Source organism: Nerophis lumbriciformis, linkage group LG37 (genome assembly GCF_033978685.3).
Source record: "Nerophis lumbriciformis linkage group LG37, RoL_Nlum_v2.1, whole genome shotgun sequence".
Lineage (NCBI taxonomy): Eukaryota > Metazoa > Chordata > Actinopteri > Syngnathiformes > Syngnathidae > Nerophis > Nerophis lumbriciformis.
The window spans coordinates 22,280,001-22,299,454 of record NC_084584.2 but is presented as its reverse complement, the minus strand read 5'-3'; the positions used below and the strand labels follow the sequence as shown (position 1 = coordinate 22,299,454).

At 41.0% G+C, this 19,454-nt stretch overlaps 2 long non-coding RNA genes across 2 annotated transcripts in view; both read left to right on the top strand.

Moving 5' to 3' along the window:
* Positions 1-17,110, top strand: part of LOC133577226 (uncharacterized) — a 34,794-nt gene extending 17,684 nt beyond the window's left edge. Inside the window, exon 4 of the long non-coding RNA XR_009811708.2 lies at positions 17,057-17,110. This is a non-coding gene — a long non-coding RNA (uncharacterized lncRNA). The remainder of the gene's footprint in view (positions 1-17,056) is intronic.
* Positions 9,399-12,281, top strand: LOC133577366 (uncharacterized). Its single transcript, XR_009811724.1, has 3 exons — positions 9,399-9,599; positions 11,485-11,560; positions 11,699-12,281. It is a non-coding gene; the product is annotated as an uncharacterized lncRNA (long non-coding RNA).
* Positions 17,111-19,454: the final 2,344 nt, after the last annotated feature.

Sequence of the window (19,454 nt, the reverse complement as noted above, 5' to 3'; positions counted from 1 at the left end):
GCCGGTATGAAATTCTGACAAGCTTTGGCAAAAATATCAGCCAGACTGAATGATTTTCTTTATTTTATAACTAATTTAGTTACATTTACTTTCAGCAGCTGTCGACAACAACCCTCCACCGCCTTGGCACCCATCTGTTGGCAGTGCAATTTTATTTCTCAAGACTTGTTATTATTAGGAAGGTATTTTCTAACCCTGGGGCGGACTGAACTGTGCGTGCGATCCCACCTCATGCACAGTACATGACGTTAGAACAGTGAATGCACCCTGTGATTAGCAGGGTGCATTCACAGCAGCATGCACACATTGGGAGTGCTGGAACAAAGCAGGAGGTGTAATCCTGCAGTCATCAAGTTAACGTTGCAGTTTTGATCCCCACAACCTGCGCCCCAGCTGTAGAGGCAAGAGCTTTGTGGCCACTTGAGTCTTGGTTAGTACTGTACAGGACTGTCTCAGAAAATTAGAATATTGGGATAAAGTCCTTTATTTTCTGTAATGCAATTAAAAAACAAAAATGTCATACATTCTGGATTCATAACACCATCCATCTCCATCCATCTTCTTCCGCTTATCCGAGGTCGGGTCGCGGGGGCAGCAGCTCCTCCCGGGGGATCCCGAGGCGTTCCCAGGCCAGCCGGGAGAGATAGTCTTCCCAACGTGTCCTGGGTCTTCCCCGTGGCCTCCTACCGGTCGGACGTGCCCAAAACACCTCCCTAGGGAGTCGTTCGGGTGGCATCCTGACCAGATGCCCGAACCACCTCATCTGGCTCCTCTCGATGTGGAGGAGCAGCGGCTTTACTTTGAGCTCCTCCCGGATGACAGAGCTTCTCACCCTATCTCTAAGGGAGAGCCCCGCCACCCGGCGGAGGAAACTCATTTCGGTCGCTTGTACACGTGATCTTGTCCTTTCGGTCATGACCCAAAGCTCATGACCATAGGTGAGGATGGGAACGTAGATCGACCGGTAAATTGAGAGCTTTGCCTTCCGACTCAGCTCCTTCTTCACCACAACGGATCGATACAGCGTCCGCATTACTGAAGACGCCGCACCGATCCGCCTGTCGATCTCACGATCCACTCTTCCCTCACTCGTGAACAAGACTCCGAGGTACTTGAACTCCTCCACTTGGGGCAGGGTCTCCTCCCCAACCCGGAGATGGCACTCCACCCTTTTCCGGGCGAGAACCATGGACTCGGACTTGGAGGTGCTGATTCCCATCCCAGTCGCTTCACACTCGGCTGCGAACCGATCCAGTGAGAGCTGAAGATCTTGGCCAGATGAAGCCATCAGGACCACATCATCTGCAAATAGCAGAGACCTAATCCTGCAGCCACCAAACCAGATACCCTCAACGCCCTGACTGTGCCTAGAAATTCTGTCCATAAAAGTTATGAACAGAATCGGTGACAAAGACTGTCTTATTGTGGCGGTCCGCTCCCTGTATGATCAGTGTCAGAGCTTGGTCCGCATTGCCGGCAGTAAGTCGGACCCGTTTCCAGTGTGGGTTGGACCCCGCCAAGGCTGCCCTTTGTCCCCGATTCATATCACATCAACTGAAATATTGCAAGCCTTTTATTATTTTAATATTGCTGATTATGGCATACAGCTTAAGAAAACTCAAAAATCGTATCTCAAAAAATTAGAATATTTTCTCAGACCAAGTAAAAAAAAAAAAGATTCATAACAGCAAAACAAAATCAAACATTTGAAAATGTCAATTAATGCACTCAGTACTTGATTGGGAATCCTTTTGCACGGATTACTGCATTGTGCCGAGTGTGACATTTGGTGGAGGAGGAATTATGGTGTGGGGTTGTTTTTCAGGAGTTGGGCTTGGCCCCTTAGTTCCAATGAAAGGAATTTTGAATGCTCCAGGATACCAAAACATTTTGGACAATTCCATGGGATGGCACTTCAAGTTCATATGTGAAAGGAATTTTGAATGCTCCAGGATACCAAAACATTTTGGACAATTCCATGGGATGGCACTTCAAGTTCATATGTGAGTAAAGGCAGGCGGTCAAATACTTTTGGCAATATAGTGTATATCTGCTAGAAAAGTGTGACTGAACTTTAACATTTGAGAAAAGATGAACAGACCTTGTTTTATCATATACCACTGCCTTTTCACATGGAAGTGCTTTGTTTTGAAGCCACAATAAATCAACACAAACTCAGCACTTTGGAGCAATGTTCACAGACTCTATTCGACTTGTTAGCTTGCTGTCACCTGTTGGATGCTGGAAAGTGTTCGATGCGTCGCAATAAATTGCCACAGAGTGATGAGTTCTTGCAAGTCACGTTTACGAGACAAGGTACACGTGCTCGGGGGTGTGGCTACAGTGTACCAGCACATAGTGTACACTGAACAATAATATCATTGACGCGATCACGATGTGTCCGTGATCGCGTCAAAAAGTAGTAGTTTGCTTGTCCACACGATGATGACAAGGCAACGTTGTCACTTTCCCACTAAGGGACCCGTTCTAAAAATAAAAAAAAGATCCTCTCAATTCACCCAGAACGCTGAAACGTTAAATACTTTACTGTTCCCACGTAAAAACGTTTTCCAGGAAGTTATTCTTTTGCATAAACCGATACAAGTCAAAGAGGCAATTATAATCGTTTACTAGGCATATAATCAAAACTTTCAATTGTCCTGTTGACAGTTGGCTGAAAATGTTGCTTGACAAGACGCTCCTACCCTAATTAACACCAATTAAATGTTCTGGGGGAAAAAGAACATTTGTATTTAAGTAATTGAGCCTTGGCATTAAATATTTCACAACCTGAGAGTTCACCTCACCCAAAAACTGTACTGGACTCACAATTTAATTGGGTCAAAGTGCTCTAAGACTGAGGTCCTTTGGTGCGTGCGACCCACTGCTACTCACTTTTTACGACATTGTGGTGCTTTCTGTGGCTATGTCGTAGGGGTAGGACCGGCCCCCCAGAGACAGGAAGTGACTTCATAGAGTGATTTGGAGAGCTTTCTATGTCCTGGGCTGCACACAGCTAGGGGGGGCTCACGGAAGGACGCTGGCTAAGTTGACACCCATTATGTCCAATCTCTCTCACTCCATGCATGTCACTGTGGAAGCCCTGAGGAGCTCCTTCAGCAACACATTGTTACTTCCACAGTGCATGAAGGAGCACTACCACAAGTCATTTCGAGCCCTAAGACTCTACAACACACGAATGGCACCTTTTTAGCGTTGTAGTTATTTTATCCTCGTTGTTTTCATGAAGTTTTATGCGTTGCTGTATGCAAAAAAATCTGCACTGCAACCAAGAATTTCCCCATTGAGGGATGAATAAAAGTCTATCCCTCCCTAAAGTGCAGGGTGTTGTCTTAGATCAGGGGTCTCAAACTCAATTTACCTGGGGGCCACTGGATGCAGAAACTGGGTGAGGCTGGGCCGCGAGAAAATATTTCTTTAAAAAAATCTAACATGCACTTTTTAATGAATTCACCTTCTTTGAATGGCTTTCCTGCCCTAGCAACCATCTCACTCACCATGTAGCTAGCTTTGACTGCTGCATCGCTCTTTTCGGTTGCTTTCTTGAAGAAATCTTGTTGCCTCAGTAGACTGGTTTTAAAATTTGCAACCCGGTTCACTCCCTCATCCCCCTGGTATTTTGCATACTCCTCAGCATGTCTAGTTGTATAATGACTTTTCAAATTGTATTCCTTGTGCACCGCAACTTTCTCTGTGCAAGTAAGGGTGCCCCTGTGCTCAACAATCTCCCACTTTTCCTGGAATTGTCTTTGCTCATCACTAACCTTTCTCTTCACTGCAGGCTTTGAAAAAGACATGTTTGGGGTTGTGGAATATATTTGTATTTAGCCGACGCACGGAGAATAATGTTATTTCCGCAATGTGTGTCGTTCCGCTTTTCCTCCCTACAGCAACACGGCGGTTGGCGGATAATAGCTGGCTCCCGGAGTGTTATCCGGAGTCATATAAAAATATATGTAAAGTTCATCGTGTGAGGCAATGCAAATTAAACAATAAAAAAAAACAAATAACGGTTTTAATTGGTCCCGATTATCGGGGACTGTTCTTACTGACGGAGAGGTGTCGCGGTGTGACTGCAGCCAGGCATGTAAGAAAACGCTCGTCTCCATGGCAACGTTTCTGTCGCTTTCACTCATTTGCCGCTTTTACACTAACGCAGGGGTAGGCAACCCAGAACGTTGAAAGAGCCATTTTGGAGCCAAATAACAAAAATGGTCTCTGTCTGGAGCCGGAGGGAGGGGGGGAGGGCTCGCTGTGGAGTTTACAGTTACGGTAGCACAATTAGCCCCGAACGGGCTAAGATCACGACTAACGTGTTACACGTCTGATTTGCTCAAGAGGGTGACTAAGAACCCGATGGTCACTCTGTCAGAGCTACAGCATTCCTATGTGGAAAGAGGATCATTTACAGAAGGACAACCATCTCTGCAGCCATTCGCCTACCAGGCCTGTATAGTAGAGTGGCCAGATGGAAGCCATTTCTTTGTAAAAGTTTTCCAAAATGCGCCCGAAGGACTCTCAGACCATGAGAAAGAAAATTCTCTAGTCTGATGATATACAAATTGAAGTCATGTTTTAAGGAAACCAGGCACCGCTCATCACCAGGCCAATACCAACCCTAAAGTGACGCATGGTGGTGGCAGCATCATGCTGTGGGGATGCTTTTCAGTGGCAGGAAGTGGGAGACTCGTCAGGATAGAGGGAAAGATGAATGCAGCAATGTACAGAGACATGTTGGATGAAAACATACTCCAGAGCACTCTTGGAACTAAAACTGGGGTGACGGTTCATCTTTCAGCAGGACGACGACGCTAAGCACACACAGTCTAGACATGAAGAGAATGGCTTCAGTACAACTTTGTAAATGTCCTTGAGTTGCCCAGCCAGAGCCCAGACTTGAATTCGATTGAACATCTCTGAAGAGATGTGAAAACCGCTACGTACTGACACTTCCCATCCAACCTGATGGAGCTTGAGAGGTGCTGCAAAGAGGAAATGGCAAAACTGCCCAAAGATAGATGTGCCTAGCTTGTGGTATCGCATTAAAAAAGACTGGAGCCTGTAATTGTGTCATAACTTGAACTATGGCGTGGTTTGTTCTCCCGAGGTGCAAATGATTTGGACCAGACATGACGTGCAGGTGAATACATATTTAATTTTAACACTCAAAGAAAGAATAAACAAAAGGCGCGCACAAGGGCGGAAGTACAAAACTTGACTATAAACAAAAAACTTGCACAACGGCAGAAACTATGAACAATGAAACAAAACTTGCAAACTATGGCATGAATAAAGAAAACGTACTTGGACCAGAAAACGGTATGAAAAAGCGCAGCAAGGGTCATAAGGGTGTGTGGAGAGTGTGATGTTGCCAGACAGACAGCCTGGCAACTCGAAGCTTAAATAATAGTGACATGATTAGTGAAAACAGGTGCGTGACTCAAAACGTGAAACAGGTGCGTGACGTGACAGGTGAAAACGAATGGTTGCTATGGTGACAAAACAAACAAAAGTACACAAAAAGTCCAAAAACAAAACCGAACTTGACTAAAACAAAACATGATCACACAGACATGACAAATTGCTGCCAAAGGTGCATCAACAAAGGCGGTGAATACTTACGTACATGTGATTTCTTAGTTTTTCATTTTTAATAAGTAAATAAAAAAACCTCCAAAAAAAACATTTTCACATTGTCATTATGGGGTATTGTGTGTAGAATTTTGAGGACAAAAATGGATTAATTCCGTTTTGGAATGAGGCATTACAAAATGTGGAAAAAGTGAAGCGCCGTGAATGCTTTCCGGATGCACTTTAAGCCCTTACAGACGCAACATGTCCCTGGACTTTGGAAAGACGTGTTGTGGTTCCTGTCCCCAAATCCAACAGGCCTAGAATGTTAAAAGCTTCTAGAGCAGTCGCTCTGACATTCACTGTTACGAAGATCTTACAGGAAATGCTGAGGGCTGAGATTCAAAGCTAATTGAGGCAGTTTTTAGGAAGGCTCACCAACTGTTTAAGAAAACGGTCTAATTTTAATGTTGACAAAACCAATTAACAAAATCTGTATTTGCCTACATGCTTACTGGTTACAATATACAATGAAAGAAACACAATTTAACTTACCTCAATTTTGTTTTTCCAGTGTTCTTGAAGGTGCCTGGTGTAACACACCCAATTTGTTTACTTTTTTACGATTAAAGACTTAACAAGTCAGAGTATCATTATGTAAATTATGAATCATTAGTTGTCCTATTCTCATTTCACTGATTTGTGTGAGGTGTAAATAACTTTTCAATTAACCACTCAACAAATAGTTCCAGGGTATTTTATTGTATTTAACATTCAGGCACTGATATGCCAAAAAAAAAAAAAAAGTGTCCTTGCTCAAGATAGTCCACAGGTAAATATGTAGCATTTAACTTAAATGTACAAGTAAAACAAAGCACACATAGAATACATTGTTATTAAACAAATAGAAACAACAACAAGCCTCATCTAATCTCATTTAAAGTTTAAATTGGCTTGACTGTTCACAATTGGACTTCAAAGACCTCATTAGCAAATATGCCAAAAATAATGCCCAGTGTTTGCCTTTCTCCTGAGACTTTGAAGTCTGAACTGGTTCTTAACTAGTTTTTGTTTGCTTAACACCCGTTCTCCACTTTTAACAGTCACAGTTAATGTTATGCTACACATGTCAGTGTAAAACTGTCCCAAATTCTAAATATACTTTTTTTTACTTTGTTTATTATGGTGTCTTTTGTTTTGTATTGATATGAAAACAAACAACAACAAAACATTTAACTGTGGTTGTTTGTTTGTTTTTTGGGCTATTTAAATGTCCCACTCTTAACACATTTTACAAGTCCACATTGAACACATCATGACGACGTAGCTGACAGTTCATAATTAGTATTTATGAGCATCCAAATGAGCTATCCTACAGTGATATGTGTGAAACACACAGTCACACTGTTGCTCTACAATGAACTGGCAACTTTTTTTTCTTTTTAATGAATTGTCGACCTGTCCAGATCTGTAGCGTGGCCGGATGACAGCTAACGTATAGGCTCAGTAAGTCCAGCGTGTCAAAGGTAATGTTACAGAAATTAAATGAATGAACAAGTAGGCTAATTGTTTCAACCCTCGGGTAGTTTTACTTTCTCACTCAAATGTTTTTGATGTCCAGGGTCCCCGAATGGGACAAGCGGTAGGAAATGGATGGATGGATGGATGGATGGATGGATGGATGGGTCCCTGCGCTGCTGCTCCTTCTCCTGGACTCGCTATTTGCGGGTCTTCCTAATCTGCTGGTGGTTGCTTGCGCTCACTGAATGCTGATGAGGAAGAACCACGGGAGGAACGAACCACGGTGTGGACCAAACCTTTTTTTAGGGCCAGTGGGGTTATTGAAATTATTACAATTACAATATTGTGTGACTTGTGGCTTCTTTTTTTTTTAAGTCGGGTTGATTCGTATTCATTAGTTCAGTGTACGCATAATCATTTTGTCATAGAGCTACTGTGCGCTGAGTTTGGGCTCTAGCGGGCTGTGGGCCCTTAGAATTGTCATCACCTTTCCCCCATATACGACGGCCCGGTCTGTCATTGAAAAACACCATTTCTCAGTATAAATGCTCAACTGTATAGCAAACTAACTGGTGAGATGTCTCCACTCATGTACAAACCCCGTTTCCATATGAGTTGGGAAATTGTGTTAGATGTAAATATAAACGGAATACAATGATTTGGAAATCATTTTCAACCCATATTCAGTTGAATATGCTACAAAGACAACATATTTGATGTTCAAACTGATAAACTTTTCTTTTTTTTTTTTGCAAATAATCATTAACTTTAGAATTTGATGCCAGCAACACGTGACAAAGAAGTTGGGAAAGGTGGCAATAAATACTGATAAAGTTGAGGAATGCTCATCAAACACTTATTTGGAACATCCCACAGGTGTGCAGGCTAATTGGGAACAGGTGGGTGCCATGATTGGGTATAAAAACAGCTTCCCAAAAAATGCTCAGTCTTTCACAAGAAAGGATGGTGCGAAGTACACCCCTTTGTCCACAACTGCGTGAGCAAATAGTCAAACAGTTTAAGAACAACGTTTCTCAAAGTGCAATTGCAAGAAATTTAGGGATTTCAACATCTACGGTCCATAATATCATCAAAAGGTTCAGAGAATCTGGAGAAATCACTCCACGTAAGCGGCATGGCCGGAAACTAACATTGAATGACCGTGACCTTCGATCCCTCAGACGGCACTGTATCAAAAACCGACATCAATCTCTAAAGGATATCACCACATGGGCTCAGGAACACTTCAGAAAACTACTGTCACTAAATACAGTTTGTCGCTACATCTGTAAGTGCAAGTTATAGCTCTACTATGCAAAGCGAAAGCCATTTATCAACAACATCCAGAAACGCCGCCGGCTTCTCTGTGCCCGAGATCATCTAAGATGGACTCATGCAAAGTGGAAAAGTGTTCTGTGGTCTGACGAGTCCACATTTCAAATTGTTTTTGGAAATATTCGACATCGTGTCAAAGGGGAAGCGAACCATCCTGACGGTTATCGATGCAAAGTCCAAAAGCCAGCATCTGTGATGGTATAGGGGTGCATTAGTGCCCAAGGCATGGGTAATTTACACATATGTGAAAGCACCATTAATGCTGAAAGGTACATACAGGTTTTGGAACAACATATGCTGCCATCTAAGCGCCGTCTTTTTCATGGACGCCCCTACTTATTTCAGCAAAACAATGCCAAGCCACATTCAGCACGAGTTACAACAACGTGGCTTTGTAAAAAAAAAGAGTGCGGGTACTTTCCTGGCCCGCCAGCAGTCCAGACCTGTCTCCCATCGAAAATGTGTTGCGCATTATGCAGCGTAAAATACGACAGCGGAGACCCCGGACTGTTGAACGACTGAAGCTCTACATAAAACAAGAATGGGAAAGAATTCCACTTTCAAAGCTTCAACAATTAGTTTCCTCAGTTCCCAATCGTTTATTGAGTGTTGTTAAAAGAAAAGGTGATGTAACACAGTGGTGAACATGCCCTTTCCCAACTACTATGGCACGTGTTGCAGCCATGAAATTCTAAGTTAATTATTATTTGCAAAAAAAAAAAAAAAAAGTTTATGAGTTTGAACATCAAATATCTTGTCTTTGTAGTGCATTCAACTGAATATGGGTTGAAAAAGATTTGCAAATCATTGTATTCCGTTTATATTTACATCTAACACAATTTCCCAACTCATATGGAAACGGGGTTTGTACAATAAACAGGTGGAACAACTATTTGAACGGATGTCTCTCATTCCCGACACAATCGTTTGCGGCTTCTCCACTCTGGCAGCAGAACAATACAGATGCAGTTTTCCCCAGATGCCATAAATAAACTAAGAGTAGCACAACTGCAAAACCAGTTCACCTACTGGCAATTACATGATTAAACTTAACCCAACCCAAATAATGAAGGCGAGACAAGTCTTGTTGCCAGGCTTGTTAAGAAGGAACATAGACCAGGACATTAAAAGACACGTCAAGCTCCAGTGCGGTGAGTCCTTTCGTCATCTTATATTCCAGCATAAAGATGATTATTTGAACGTGTTGTGTGTAATGTGTATGTACAGAGGACCATGGTACTTTTGGACATTAGCCCTTGTCCACCAAATTTTTAGGTATTCCAGGTTCCTGGGACCTTTAGATCCTGTAGACCTGTGTGGTTTGTGTTTTTACCACATTTCACAGTTCAGGTAGTTACTACAAATCAGGCTGATGACGTATGGACGAGGGGGACCGTATATTTCCACTTTCATGCCATGTAAATAAGCAGACAATATTAGGTTAGCTTTATTTACGGAACTTTACATAAAAGTCAGGCTTTTGTCCACAGTGTACTACAGACAGAAAGTCGTCCCCTCAGTAAATTATGAATTCATGAGGTTTAGTGTTAGCCTGTTCATAACATTAACAAATGGGGTGTCACTGATTTATTTTACAGCATGTAATAAACAATTTAGTAAAAATTTGATGTGAATTACCTTCCTTCTACTCGTTAACTGCTTCCTCTTTTATATTTATCCTCAAACAACGAAGTCGCCAAGTCCTTTGTTGCTTCGGTGAACGGCGTTGTCAGGACAGTTTCACTGATGACGTTGGATCCACTGTCACAATTTTCCATCCTCTTATAAGGTTTCATCAGCTTTTCACTTATTTATTTTGCCCTGTATTCTGTTTGTAAATCCAACAGGTTGTCGGCGATTCTTGCCGACTCGCTTGTTTTGAGTCACCGCTTCAAAGCCTGTAGAAATACTGAATATTTCTCTGTAAATACGTTTGAAAAGGCTGTTCACTCCTCATAGCTTAGCGTACCAAAATGAAGTTTGTAAATATAATAAACAGCATGAAATTGCAAACCAGTTTAAAGACTACGGCAGAGTAAAAACACTGCAAGGTAGTTCCACTATACAGCATTCTTCAGGACACAGATGCCACACAAAAGTTCATTTTGTTCTTCTTTCTCTCCATTGTCAAGTTGGTTGTAATGAGAATACACAAGAAATAAGAAACAAACAAGTTGTCCTGAATACTCTAACGGCGGCCAAAATTTCCAAGACAAAGTTTTAGAAACGCCCCAACTGTCTTGAACCAATCAGCATTCAACAGTACAAACCGCTCTACTAAAGTTCCTGAGGAACTTTACAAAGTTCCGCCTTGCTAGTAAAAATTAAAATAGTGCCTGTGGGACTTTAATTACTACAGCTTTAGTTGAAAACGCAAGGGGGTATTTTATTTACCATGGTACATTGGAAAGTTCCAGTTAAGGTACTTGGGGTGGAAAAGAGATTGTAGTTTGACTTTGTCTCCATGAGTTATGTCGAATAAACTTGATGCAGATGTACTTCAGGATGTTTGATGAGACTATAGGGACTTTTTCAACATTGGAAAAATTCATCTTTGTTGAGCTCGAGTCGTATTGCTGACACATTTTTGATGTGAAAACGCTCACGAGGCTCAGAGCTCTGTGGAGTCCAGGAAAGTTTGGAGGTCCTTCCCGGCAGGAACATTTGTCATGTTTCATTTTCAGGACTTTCCAGTGGGTACGGCTGTTCTTGAGTTCTTGAGGCCAACAGGGTTTCAAGGACACAATAATGTAACATGGCACTGGTATCCATCGTCTTCCTGTGTGATGACTGTATTATGATGATAGTATATATCTGATAGTATATATCTGTACCCCGACTTAAACAAGTTGAAAAACTTATTCGGGTGTTACCATTTAGTGGTCAATTGTACGGAATATGTACTTCACTGTGCAATCTACTAATAAAAGTCTCAATCAAAAATCAATCAATTCCTGGTCACTGAACAACACCATCTTCTGATGGACACCATGTACTTTCAAAAACCGTTCAATGTTGCTTTTCACTGTCTCACAGGAAATACATTCTTGGACATCACCGGTCTCAAACGCCACCATGATCAAGACTTTCATTCTTATGCTTCTGCTTGTCGGTTAGTAAACAAGACACGTAAACATGCAAAGACATGTAAACAGTAAACAAACATGATCTATAGAATGGTACATACAGTATTATAATACACAAAGTTCACAAGTACTTACTAATATGTGAGTAAATCCCATTCAAACAGGAGCCAACAGTCAAACAGACGATCCTGAGCCAGAAGTTCCTGAACCAGAAGTTCCTGAGCCAGAAGTTCCTGTGCCAGAAGTTCCTCCTCCTGAAGACCTGGATATAAATATTATATTGAACAATCCACTCCCAGAGAATGTCAAACTTGTTAGTGAGGTTGAGGGTGCAAAGATCACAATTAAACTTGTGCCCTCTGTTACCAAAACCACCCCATGGATGGGCACTGATTTATAGTGACATTTATATCTGACATCATGTTCCTGTTCTATATTCCTAGCATTTATTCAATTGCTAACCACTAGGGGCTGTGTGGTGGGAAAGTGGCAGATTTAGGGCAAAGTGTAGCGTTGTTCCTGAGAAGAATAGATTGGAAAGAATATTATATTTCATAATATTATATGTTCATTCAAAAAAGAGGAGGAACAAAGCCACACTTTGGTTAAGAAGTTTATTGGTGAAAAGTCTCTAAATATTTCTTTCTTCGGAAAAGTTAATCTTATTGAAAATCATGAAGTCTTTGTGCTCTCCGTTAATTGTAAGCTTTTTCTGTCAGCAATCATCATTAAAAATATCAAATAAAATTTGACATTTAGTACTTTTATTTCCGCCAATGAAACATTGAAACATTTACATTTACTATAGAGACACCTACATTTAAAATGAAAACATCTGATTTAAAGGTGAGATGAGTTATATTTATATAGCGCTTTTCTCTACAGACTCAAAGTGCTTTACATGTGAAACCCAATATATACATCTTTAAGCTACATTTAAACCAGTGTGGGTGGCTAAAAGTGTCTTGCTCAAGGACACCGCGGCAGTGACAAAGATAGCGGAAGCGGGGATCAAACCTGGATCCCTCAAGTTGCTGGCACGGCCGCTCAACCAACTGAGCCACGCCGCTGAACATGAACGTGAACTTCACTTTTTTTGGAATTTTGCTCATCATTCACATAACTTATTTAAGACAAGAACACATGTGAACACGTTTTAAAAAAAAATGCATTCTAACTCGTAAATAAACGCTAGCAAAAGCCAGCTAACAATGGAGCTGATGGGAGTCGCTCTATTCCACCGATAAAGTGCTCTAAAAACATCCAAAAGCCCCCATCAACATTATATACCTATGTCATGTTGTATCAGGCACATTCATAATAACATGTAATATTCACTTATTTTGCACGTTTTATGCATACAGTGGCATATTAGTTTCACGGACACATCACAATGTTGGCTTTGTCCTTTAACATCAACAAACCGACTATTTTGGAATTGGAATTGCATTATTATGGTATCGTTGTGTATTGTTTTGTTGGATTGAATAATAAAAAAAGCAAAAAAAACAAACCGACTATTCATGGCACACTTTGTGAGACAAAACAAAGATTACTTTGGGACAAAAGATGATCCAGAACCTTACATTTTTTAGCTTCAATATAAGGAGGATGAGCTACCAGTTTTAGAAGCTGAGTACAGAACAGATCCAGCTTTAGTGACACATTAGCATTAAGCATCATGTAGCAGTATTGCTAAGTGCTGAACAAGAAATACTAACTGCAAATATAATAAAACAATCACAAACTGAACATCGTCTGCTCTCACTGGGATGCCAACGGGTCGGGTGTTCATATCGTCTCCTGTAGATGAAGAAATAAACAATAATCCTTATGCAGGTTTTAAGAAAAACAAAAAGGAGTTTTTGGAGGTGGGAGGAAGCTGGAGTACCCGGAGGGAACCCACGCAGTCACGGGGAGAACATGCAAACTCCATACAGAAAGATCCCAAGCCCGGGATTGAACTCAGGACTAACCCCTGTACCACCGTGCTGTCAACATTGAACAACTTATTGGTTTATAGCCACAATATTCTACTATACAGGTGAGAGGCATAATTTATAATCGAGAATGAACTTTCACCAACTCAGATGCATGAGCCCTTATAACAACAATATTGTTAATACTTAGGTAATGTTCAGGTCCATCCATCCATCCATTTTCTACCGCTTGTACCTTTTGGGGTCGCGGGGGGTGCTGGAGCCTATCTCAGCTGCATTCGGGCGGAAGGCGGGGTACACCCTGGACAAGTCGCCACCTCATCGCACAGCCAAAGGTCCATCCATCCATCCATTTTCTACCGCTTGTCCCTTTTGGGGTCGTGGGGGGTGCTGGAGCCTATCTCAGCTGCATTCAGTCGGAAGGCGGCGTACACTCTGGACAAGTCGCCACCTCGTCACAGGGCCAAAGGTCACGACATGTAAATGCAGCATTGTTAGCGGTTTTTGGATGTTTTTTTAGATGCCTTTATGGATGCAATAGTGTGCTCCTATTATCTGCATTGTTAACCACATCATACTTAACTTGTATTTAACAACTAAGAATGGATAATACAGAAAAACATATGTTCTTGTCTTATAAAGATTTGAATGATAGGCACTATTTAAAAAAGTGCAATACAATGTTGAAACATCTACATTTAATATTAAAACATTTACATTTAACAATGAAACAGCGCCATTTAATATTGAAACTTCTACATTTAACTTTGAAACATTTAACACTGAAGCAGCTACATTTCTACATTATTTTAATGGCCCTGTATTTAATACATTCTTCCAAAAATTCAGTTGTAGAATAACATTAATAAAGCTGTATTTATATTTGTTGTAATCTTACTAGAATGGTTTTATTTTTTTCCGCCACAAATGTCAGAATATTGTGAGAACACAATTACATTTTTCCAGGAAAAAAGTAATCAGATTACAATAATAAAAGTCTTAAGAAAAATATCTTAATGACTAAAAATTGCCGTTTTGTATTATATCGTATCAGTTGTATTTTTTGTATTTGAAATGTTGTAAAGTTACCAGAATAGTTGTATTTTTGCGGGTCAGAATATGAGAGCAAGAACAATTGCATTTTTCACCAAAAAAAGTAATAGGATTAAATGAATAAAAACATTTTTGTAGCAGTTACCGGTATACTATATATTTATTTAACTGTTTTCTCTTTGAAAAGCTATAATGTTACTAAAATAAATTAAAAAATAAAATATTCTGTGAGTCAATCCCTTTTTTCTTGTGACTGTATGTCAAAAATTGCCACAAAAGTTTAGAGAACAACAATTGTTGTCTTCATACAGACGTATTCCATAGTCCATCCATCCATCCATCTTCTTCCGCTTATCCGAGGTCGGGTCGCGGGGGCAGCAGCCTAAGCAGGGAAGCCCAGACTTCCCTCTCCCCAGCCACTTCGTCCAGCTCCTCCCGGGGGATCCCGAGGCGTTCCCAGGCCAGCCGGGAGACATAGTCTTCCCAACGTGTCCTGGGTCTTCCTCGTGGCCTCCTACCGGTCGGACATGCCCTAAACACCTCCTTAGGGAGGCGCTCCGGGCGGATCTCATCCACCCCCGGGGCCTTGCCACCGAGGAGCTTTTTAACTACCTCAGCAACCTCAGCCCCAGAAATAGGAGAGCCCACCACAGATTCCTCAGGCACTGCTTCCTCATAGGAAGACGTGTTGGTGGGATTGAGGAGGTCTTCGAAGTATTCCCTCCACCGATCCACAACTTCCGCAGTCGAGGTCAGCAGAACACCATCCGCACCATACACGGTGTTGGTAGTGCACTGCTTCCCCTTCCTGAGGCGGTGGATGGTGGTCCAGAATCGCTTCGAAGCCGTCCGGAAGTCGTTTTCCATGGCTTCCCCGAACTCCTCCCATGTCCGAGTTTTTGCCTCCGCGACCGCTGAAGCCGCACACCGCTTGGCCTGTCGGTACCTGTCCGCTGCCTCAGGAGTCCCATGAGCCAAAAGAACCCGATAGGACTCCTTCTTCAGCTTGACGGCATCCCTCACCGCCGGTGTCCACCAACGGGTTCTAGGATTACCGTATTCCATAGTAATAAAATAAAATAAGTTCTTTCCATTTTGACATAAAAAATCATGTACTGCATGCAATTGCATACATTTTAATATTCACTATTATCAAAATCTAAATATTACATTATCATGTATTCCAAAAATATTTTTTGTTAAAATAATGATAAATACTGTACTTAAATATCTGCTTGACTTATGATTTCTACGGAGCCCCTATTCTAAATTAATAGTTTTTATTAATATTTTCAAAGTTAAAGTTAAAGTCCCAACGATAGTCAAACACACACACATTAGGTGTGGTGAAATCATCCTCTGCATTTGACCCATCCCCATGTTCACCGCCTGGGAGGTGAGGGGAGCAGTGAGCGGCGGCAGTGGCCCCGCTCGGGAGTCATTTGGTGATTTAACCCCCAATTCAAATTTACCGCATTGTATAAAACACTGAAAAAAAGGCTTGTTGTAAAGTTTAGGTTGTGTCTTGAAATGGCAAGCAAAAACTAAAGAAAAAAAAAAAAATCTGGAAAAGTCTTCCAGAAGATGTGAGACAGGCCTCAACGTTGGCAATGTTGAAATCCAGGCTGCAAACACTTATTTGATTGTGCGCATATGACGAGATACTGTTTTTATTTTAATATGAATTATAGTTATTTTTTTGATTATTTTATTTTATTTATATTTGTGCTTTCTTGTAACTTTCTGTACAGCCCTTTGAACTGCATGTGTACAAAGTGTGCTCTATAAATAAACTTGCCTAAACTAAATATTTCACAGCAAGGCAGGATATCTTGGTCGTTTTTATTTTTTGTCTTATACATTTTTATTTTTTTTTATTACATTTTAGTATTTTTGCTGATATATTCTACACGTCTTTTAAGGTAAATTTTACTATTGTATTTTATTCATACTTCTGTGTTACAATGTAAATGTGACACTCCTTGCCTTTTTTTTGTTTCAAATTGTTGGTCTGTACAACACTTTGGCCAACTGTGATTGTTTTTAAATGTGCTATATATATATATAAATAAACTGAACTGAACAGCATAATTGATAACATAAATACAATAATTTCAGAATATATTTCACATTATAATTGTTTATCTTTTGCAATGAAGGTTTTATTGGTTATACATTTAACTCTAAACAGTGCTCAACTCTAACATTCTTCCCCCTCTATTAATGTAAAGAACAGCAAACAGTGGGTCTGGATTTTTGCCTCACCCCTAACTTAAAGCATGGTTGACGAATGTGTGAAGAAGGCACTATCTACATGATAAGTCCGAAAGAGAAAGAGATTACACAGTATTATCTGCTCACAGATGTTACCTGGTGGTAATGTGAGCACATTGCAGCTTGACCTGGATAGTCCCACTCCCTAATGATTAAGTCACATGCAGGATTCTCACAGTAATGAGGCAAAAAAACAACTTTACCTACTGTACACTTACTCTGACGTGAAACGCTTTCCTGTCTTTGCTGTTGCAGGCTCCTGACTAATTCCACAAGACTGACCATGACCAGGAATGTGGAGTGCCGAATGTAAAAAAAAAAAAAAAAACAGTCTCACTTGTCTAGCACAGGGGTCAGCAACCCGCGGCTCTAGAGCCACATGTGGCTCTTTAGCTGTCTCATTTTGTCCACCAAAAGTTTTACACTGTGCATGAATGCACAAAGGTGAGTTTTGTTGATGTTATTGCAGGACTGCAAGCTAATCGATGCTAACATGCTATTTACATATTGCATCATTATGCCTCATTTGTAGGTATACTTCAGCTCATTTAATTTCCTTCACTTATGTGCTCTGTGTATTTAGTTTATTTTTCCATGTTTCATCACACATTATCTATATGTAATATTGGCTGCATTTCTGATAGTTGTTTGTGTGCCATGTTGTTCCAGACCACAGCAAACATTACTTAGCTTGTAAAGATTGTAATAATCCATTAGAAGAAGACAGCCTGCCGTTTCCTTTAACTTGGACACACATCTATACCTTTGGCCATTCTAAGACAGTTATTTCCAGGAGTTCTCTCACCCTCTGAGAAGTTTTACTATTGTTTTCCAATCTTGTAAAAATGTCTAGAATAAATATTACATTTCAACATTTCTGTGAACTAAGATTTGCGTCAGCCTGCGACACATAGTTATTTTGATAGTAGGCTAATATAGCTAATATAGACACTTACGTCAAAACACTTATATAAGGCTTTTAATTTCTTGCGGCTCCAGACCGATTACTTGCTTTGTATTTGTGGTCCAATATGGCTCTTTCAACATTTTGGGTTGCCGACCCCTGGTCTAGCAGATATATTTATCACATGTAACTCACTTTTCTCCCATTTAACTCATTTTCATCAGATTTAAGTTTAAATTAAGTGGTGTCTCTACATGTCATATTTAAATGTTAAGTCTAAATGCAAATGTTAAATGTAAATCTAAATATTTAATGTAAATGTTAAATCTAAATTAAAAAGCTGAATCCAAAAATGTAATAAATGTTAAAGCTAAATGTTAAAGATGAATATTAAATATGAATCTAAATATTAAATTAAAAAATACATTTAAATGTTAAAGCTAAATATAAATGTTGAATACAAAAGTTAAATCTAAATGTGAGTGTTAAGTCTCTTGCCAAGTGAATACCGAGAATGCCTCTCAGTGCACGACACGCCTACACCTTTCTTCCTGGAAAGGAAGCGAAACATGACCGATGATTATTGACAAATGAACGCCAATTAAGTTGCGCAATTTTAAAACGTATGCGTTTCAGTTGAAAACCAGACGATCAAACCGCCGATCGCTTTACTTCCGCGTTTGACAATGCTTTAGAACTGTTTTTCAGAATATGTCTTAATTGTGAGCTAAATGATGTTTATATTTAACAATGATATTTAGATTTCAAATTACCTTTAACATTTAGATTCAGATTAAACATTTAGATGTATATCTAATACTTAGATTTTACATTTAGATTTAGATTTAAAAGTGTGTTAAAGTGCGAAAAGTGATTTCAATGTGAGAAATATGTCTGCCAGAAAAGTGGGCTTTAACTTTCACATTCTCCACCCCATAGATAAAGACAGTTTATTAGAAAAATGCGTTATTCTCAAGAATTGATTTTGAATTAATAGGATTTTGACAACTAGCACCCCAAATACTACCCAAATACCCTGACACCAGCACTACTACCTCAGCAAGTGTTGTGTGCTCGTCCCAGGTGTGCACCTCACTTTTAACCATTCATTTCCATCCATCCATCCATCCATCTTCTTCCGCTTATCCGAGGTCGGGTCGCGGGGGCAGCAGCCTAAGCAGGGAAGCCCAGACTTCCCTCTCCCCAGTCACTTCGTCCAGCTCTTCCTGTGGGACCCCGAGGCGTTCCCAGGCCAGCCGGGAGACATAGTCTTCCCAACGTGTCCTGGGTCTTCCCCGCGGCCTCCTACCGGTCGGACGTGCCCTAAACACCTCCCTAGGGAGGCGTTCGGGTGGCATCCTAACCAGATGCCCGAACCACCTCATCTGGCTCCTCTCGATGTGGAGGAGCAGCGGCTTTACTTTGAGCTCCTCCCGGATGGCAGAGCTTCTCGCCCTATCTCTAAGGGAGAGCCCCGCCACCCGGCGGAGGAAACTCATTTCGGCCGCTTGTACCCGTGATCCTGTCCTTTCGGTCATAACCCAAAACTCATGACCATAGGTGAGGATGGGAACGTAGATCGACCGGTAAATTGAGAGCTTTGCCTTCCGGCTCAGCTCCTTCTTCACCACAACGGATCGATACAGCGTCCGCATTACTGAAGACGCTGCACCGATCCGCCTGTCGATCTCACGATCCACTCTTCCCCCACTCGTGAACAAGACTCCGAGGTACTTGAACTCCTCCACT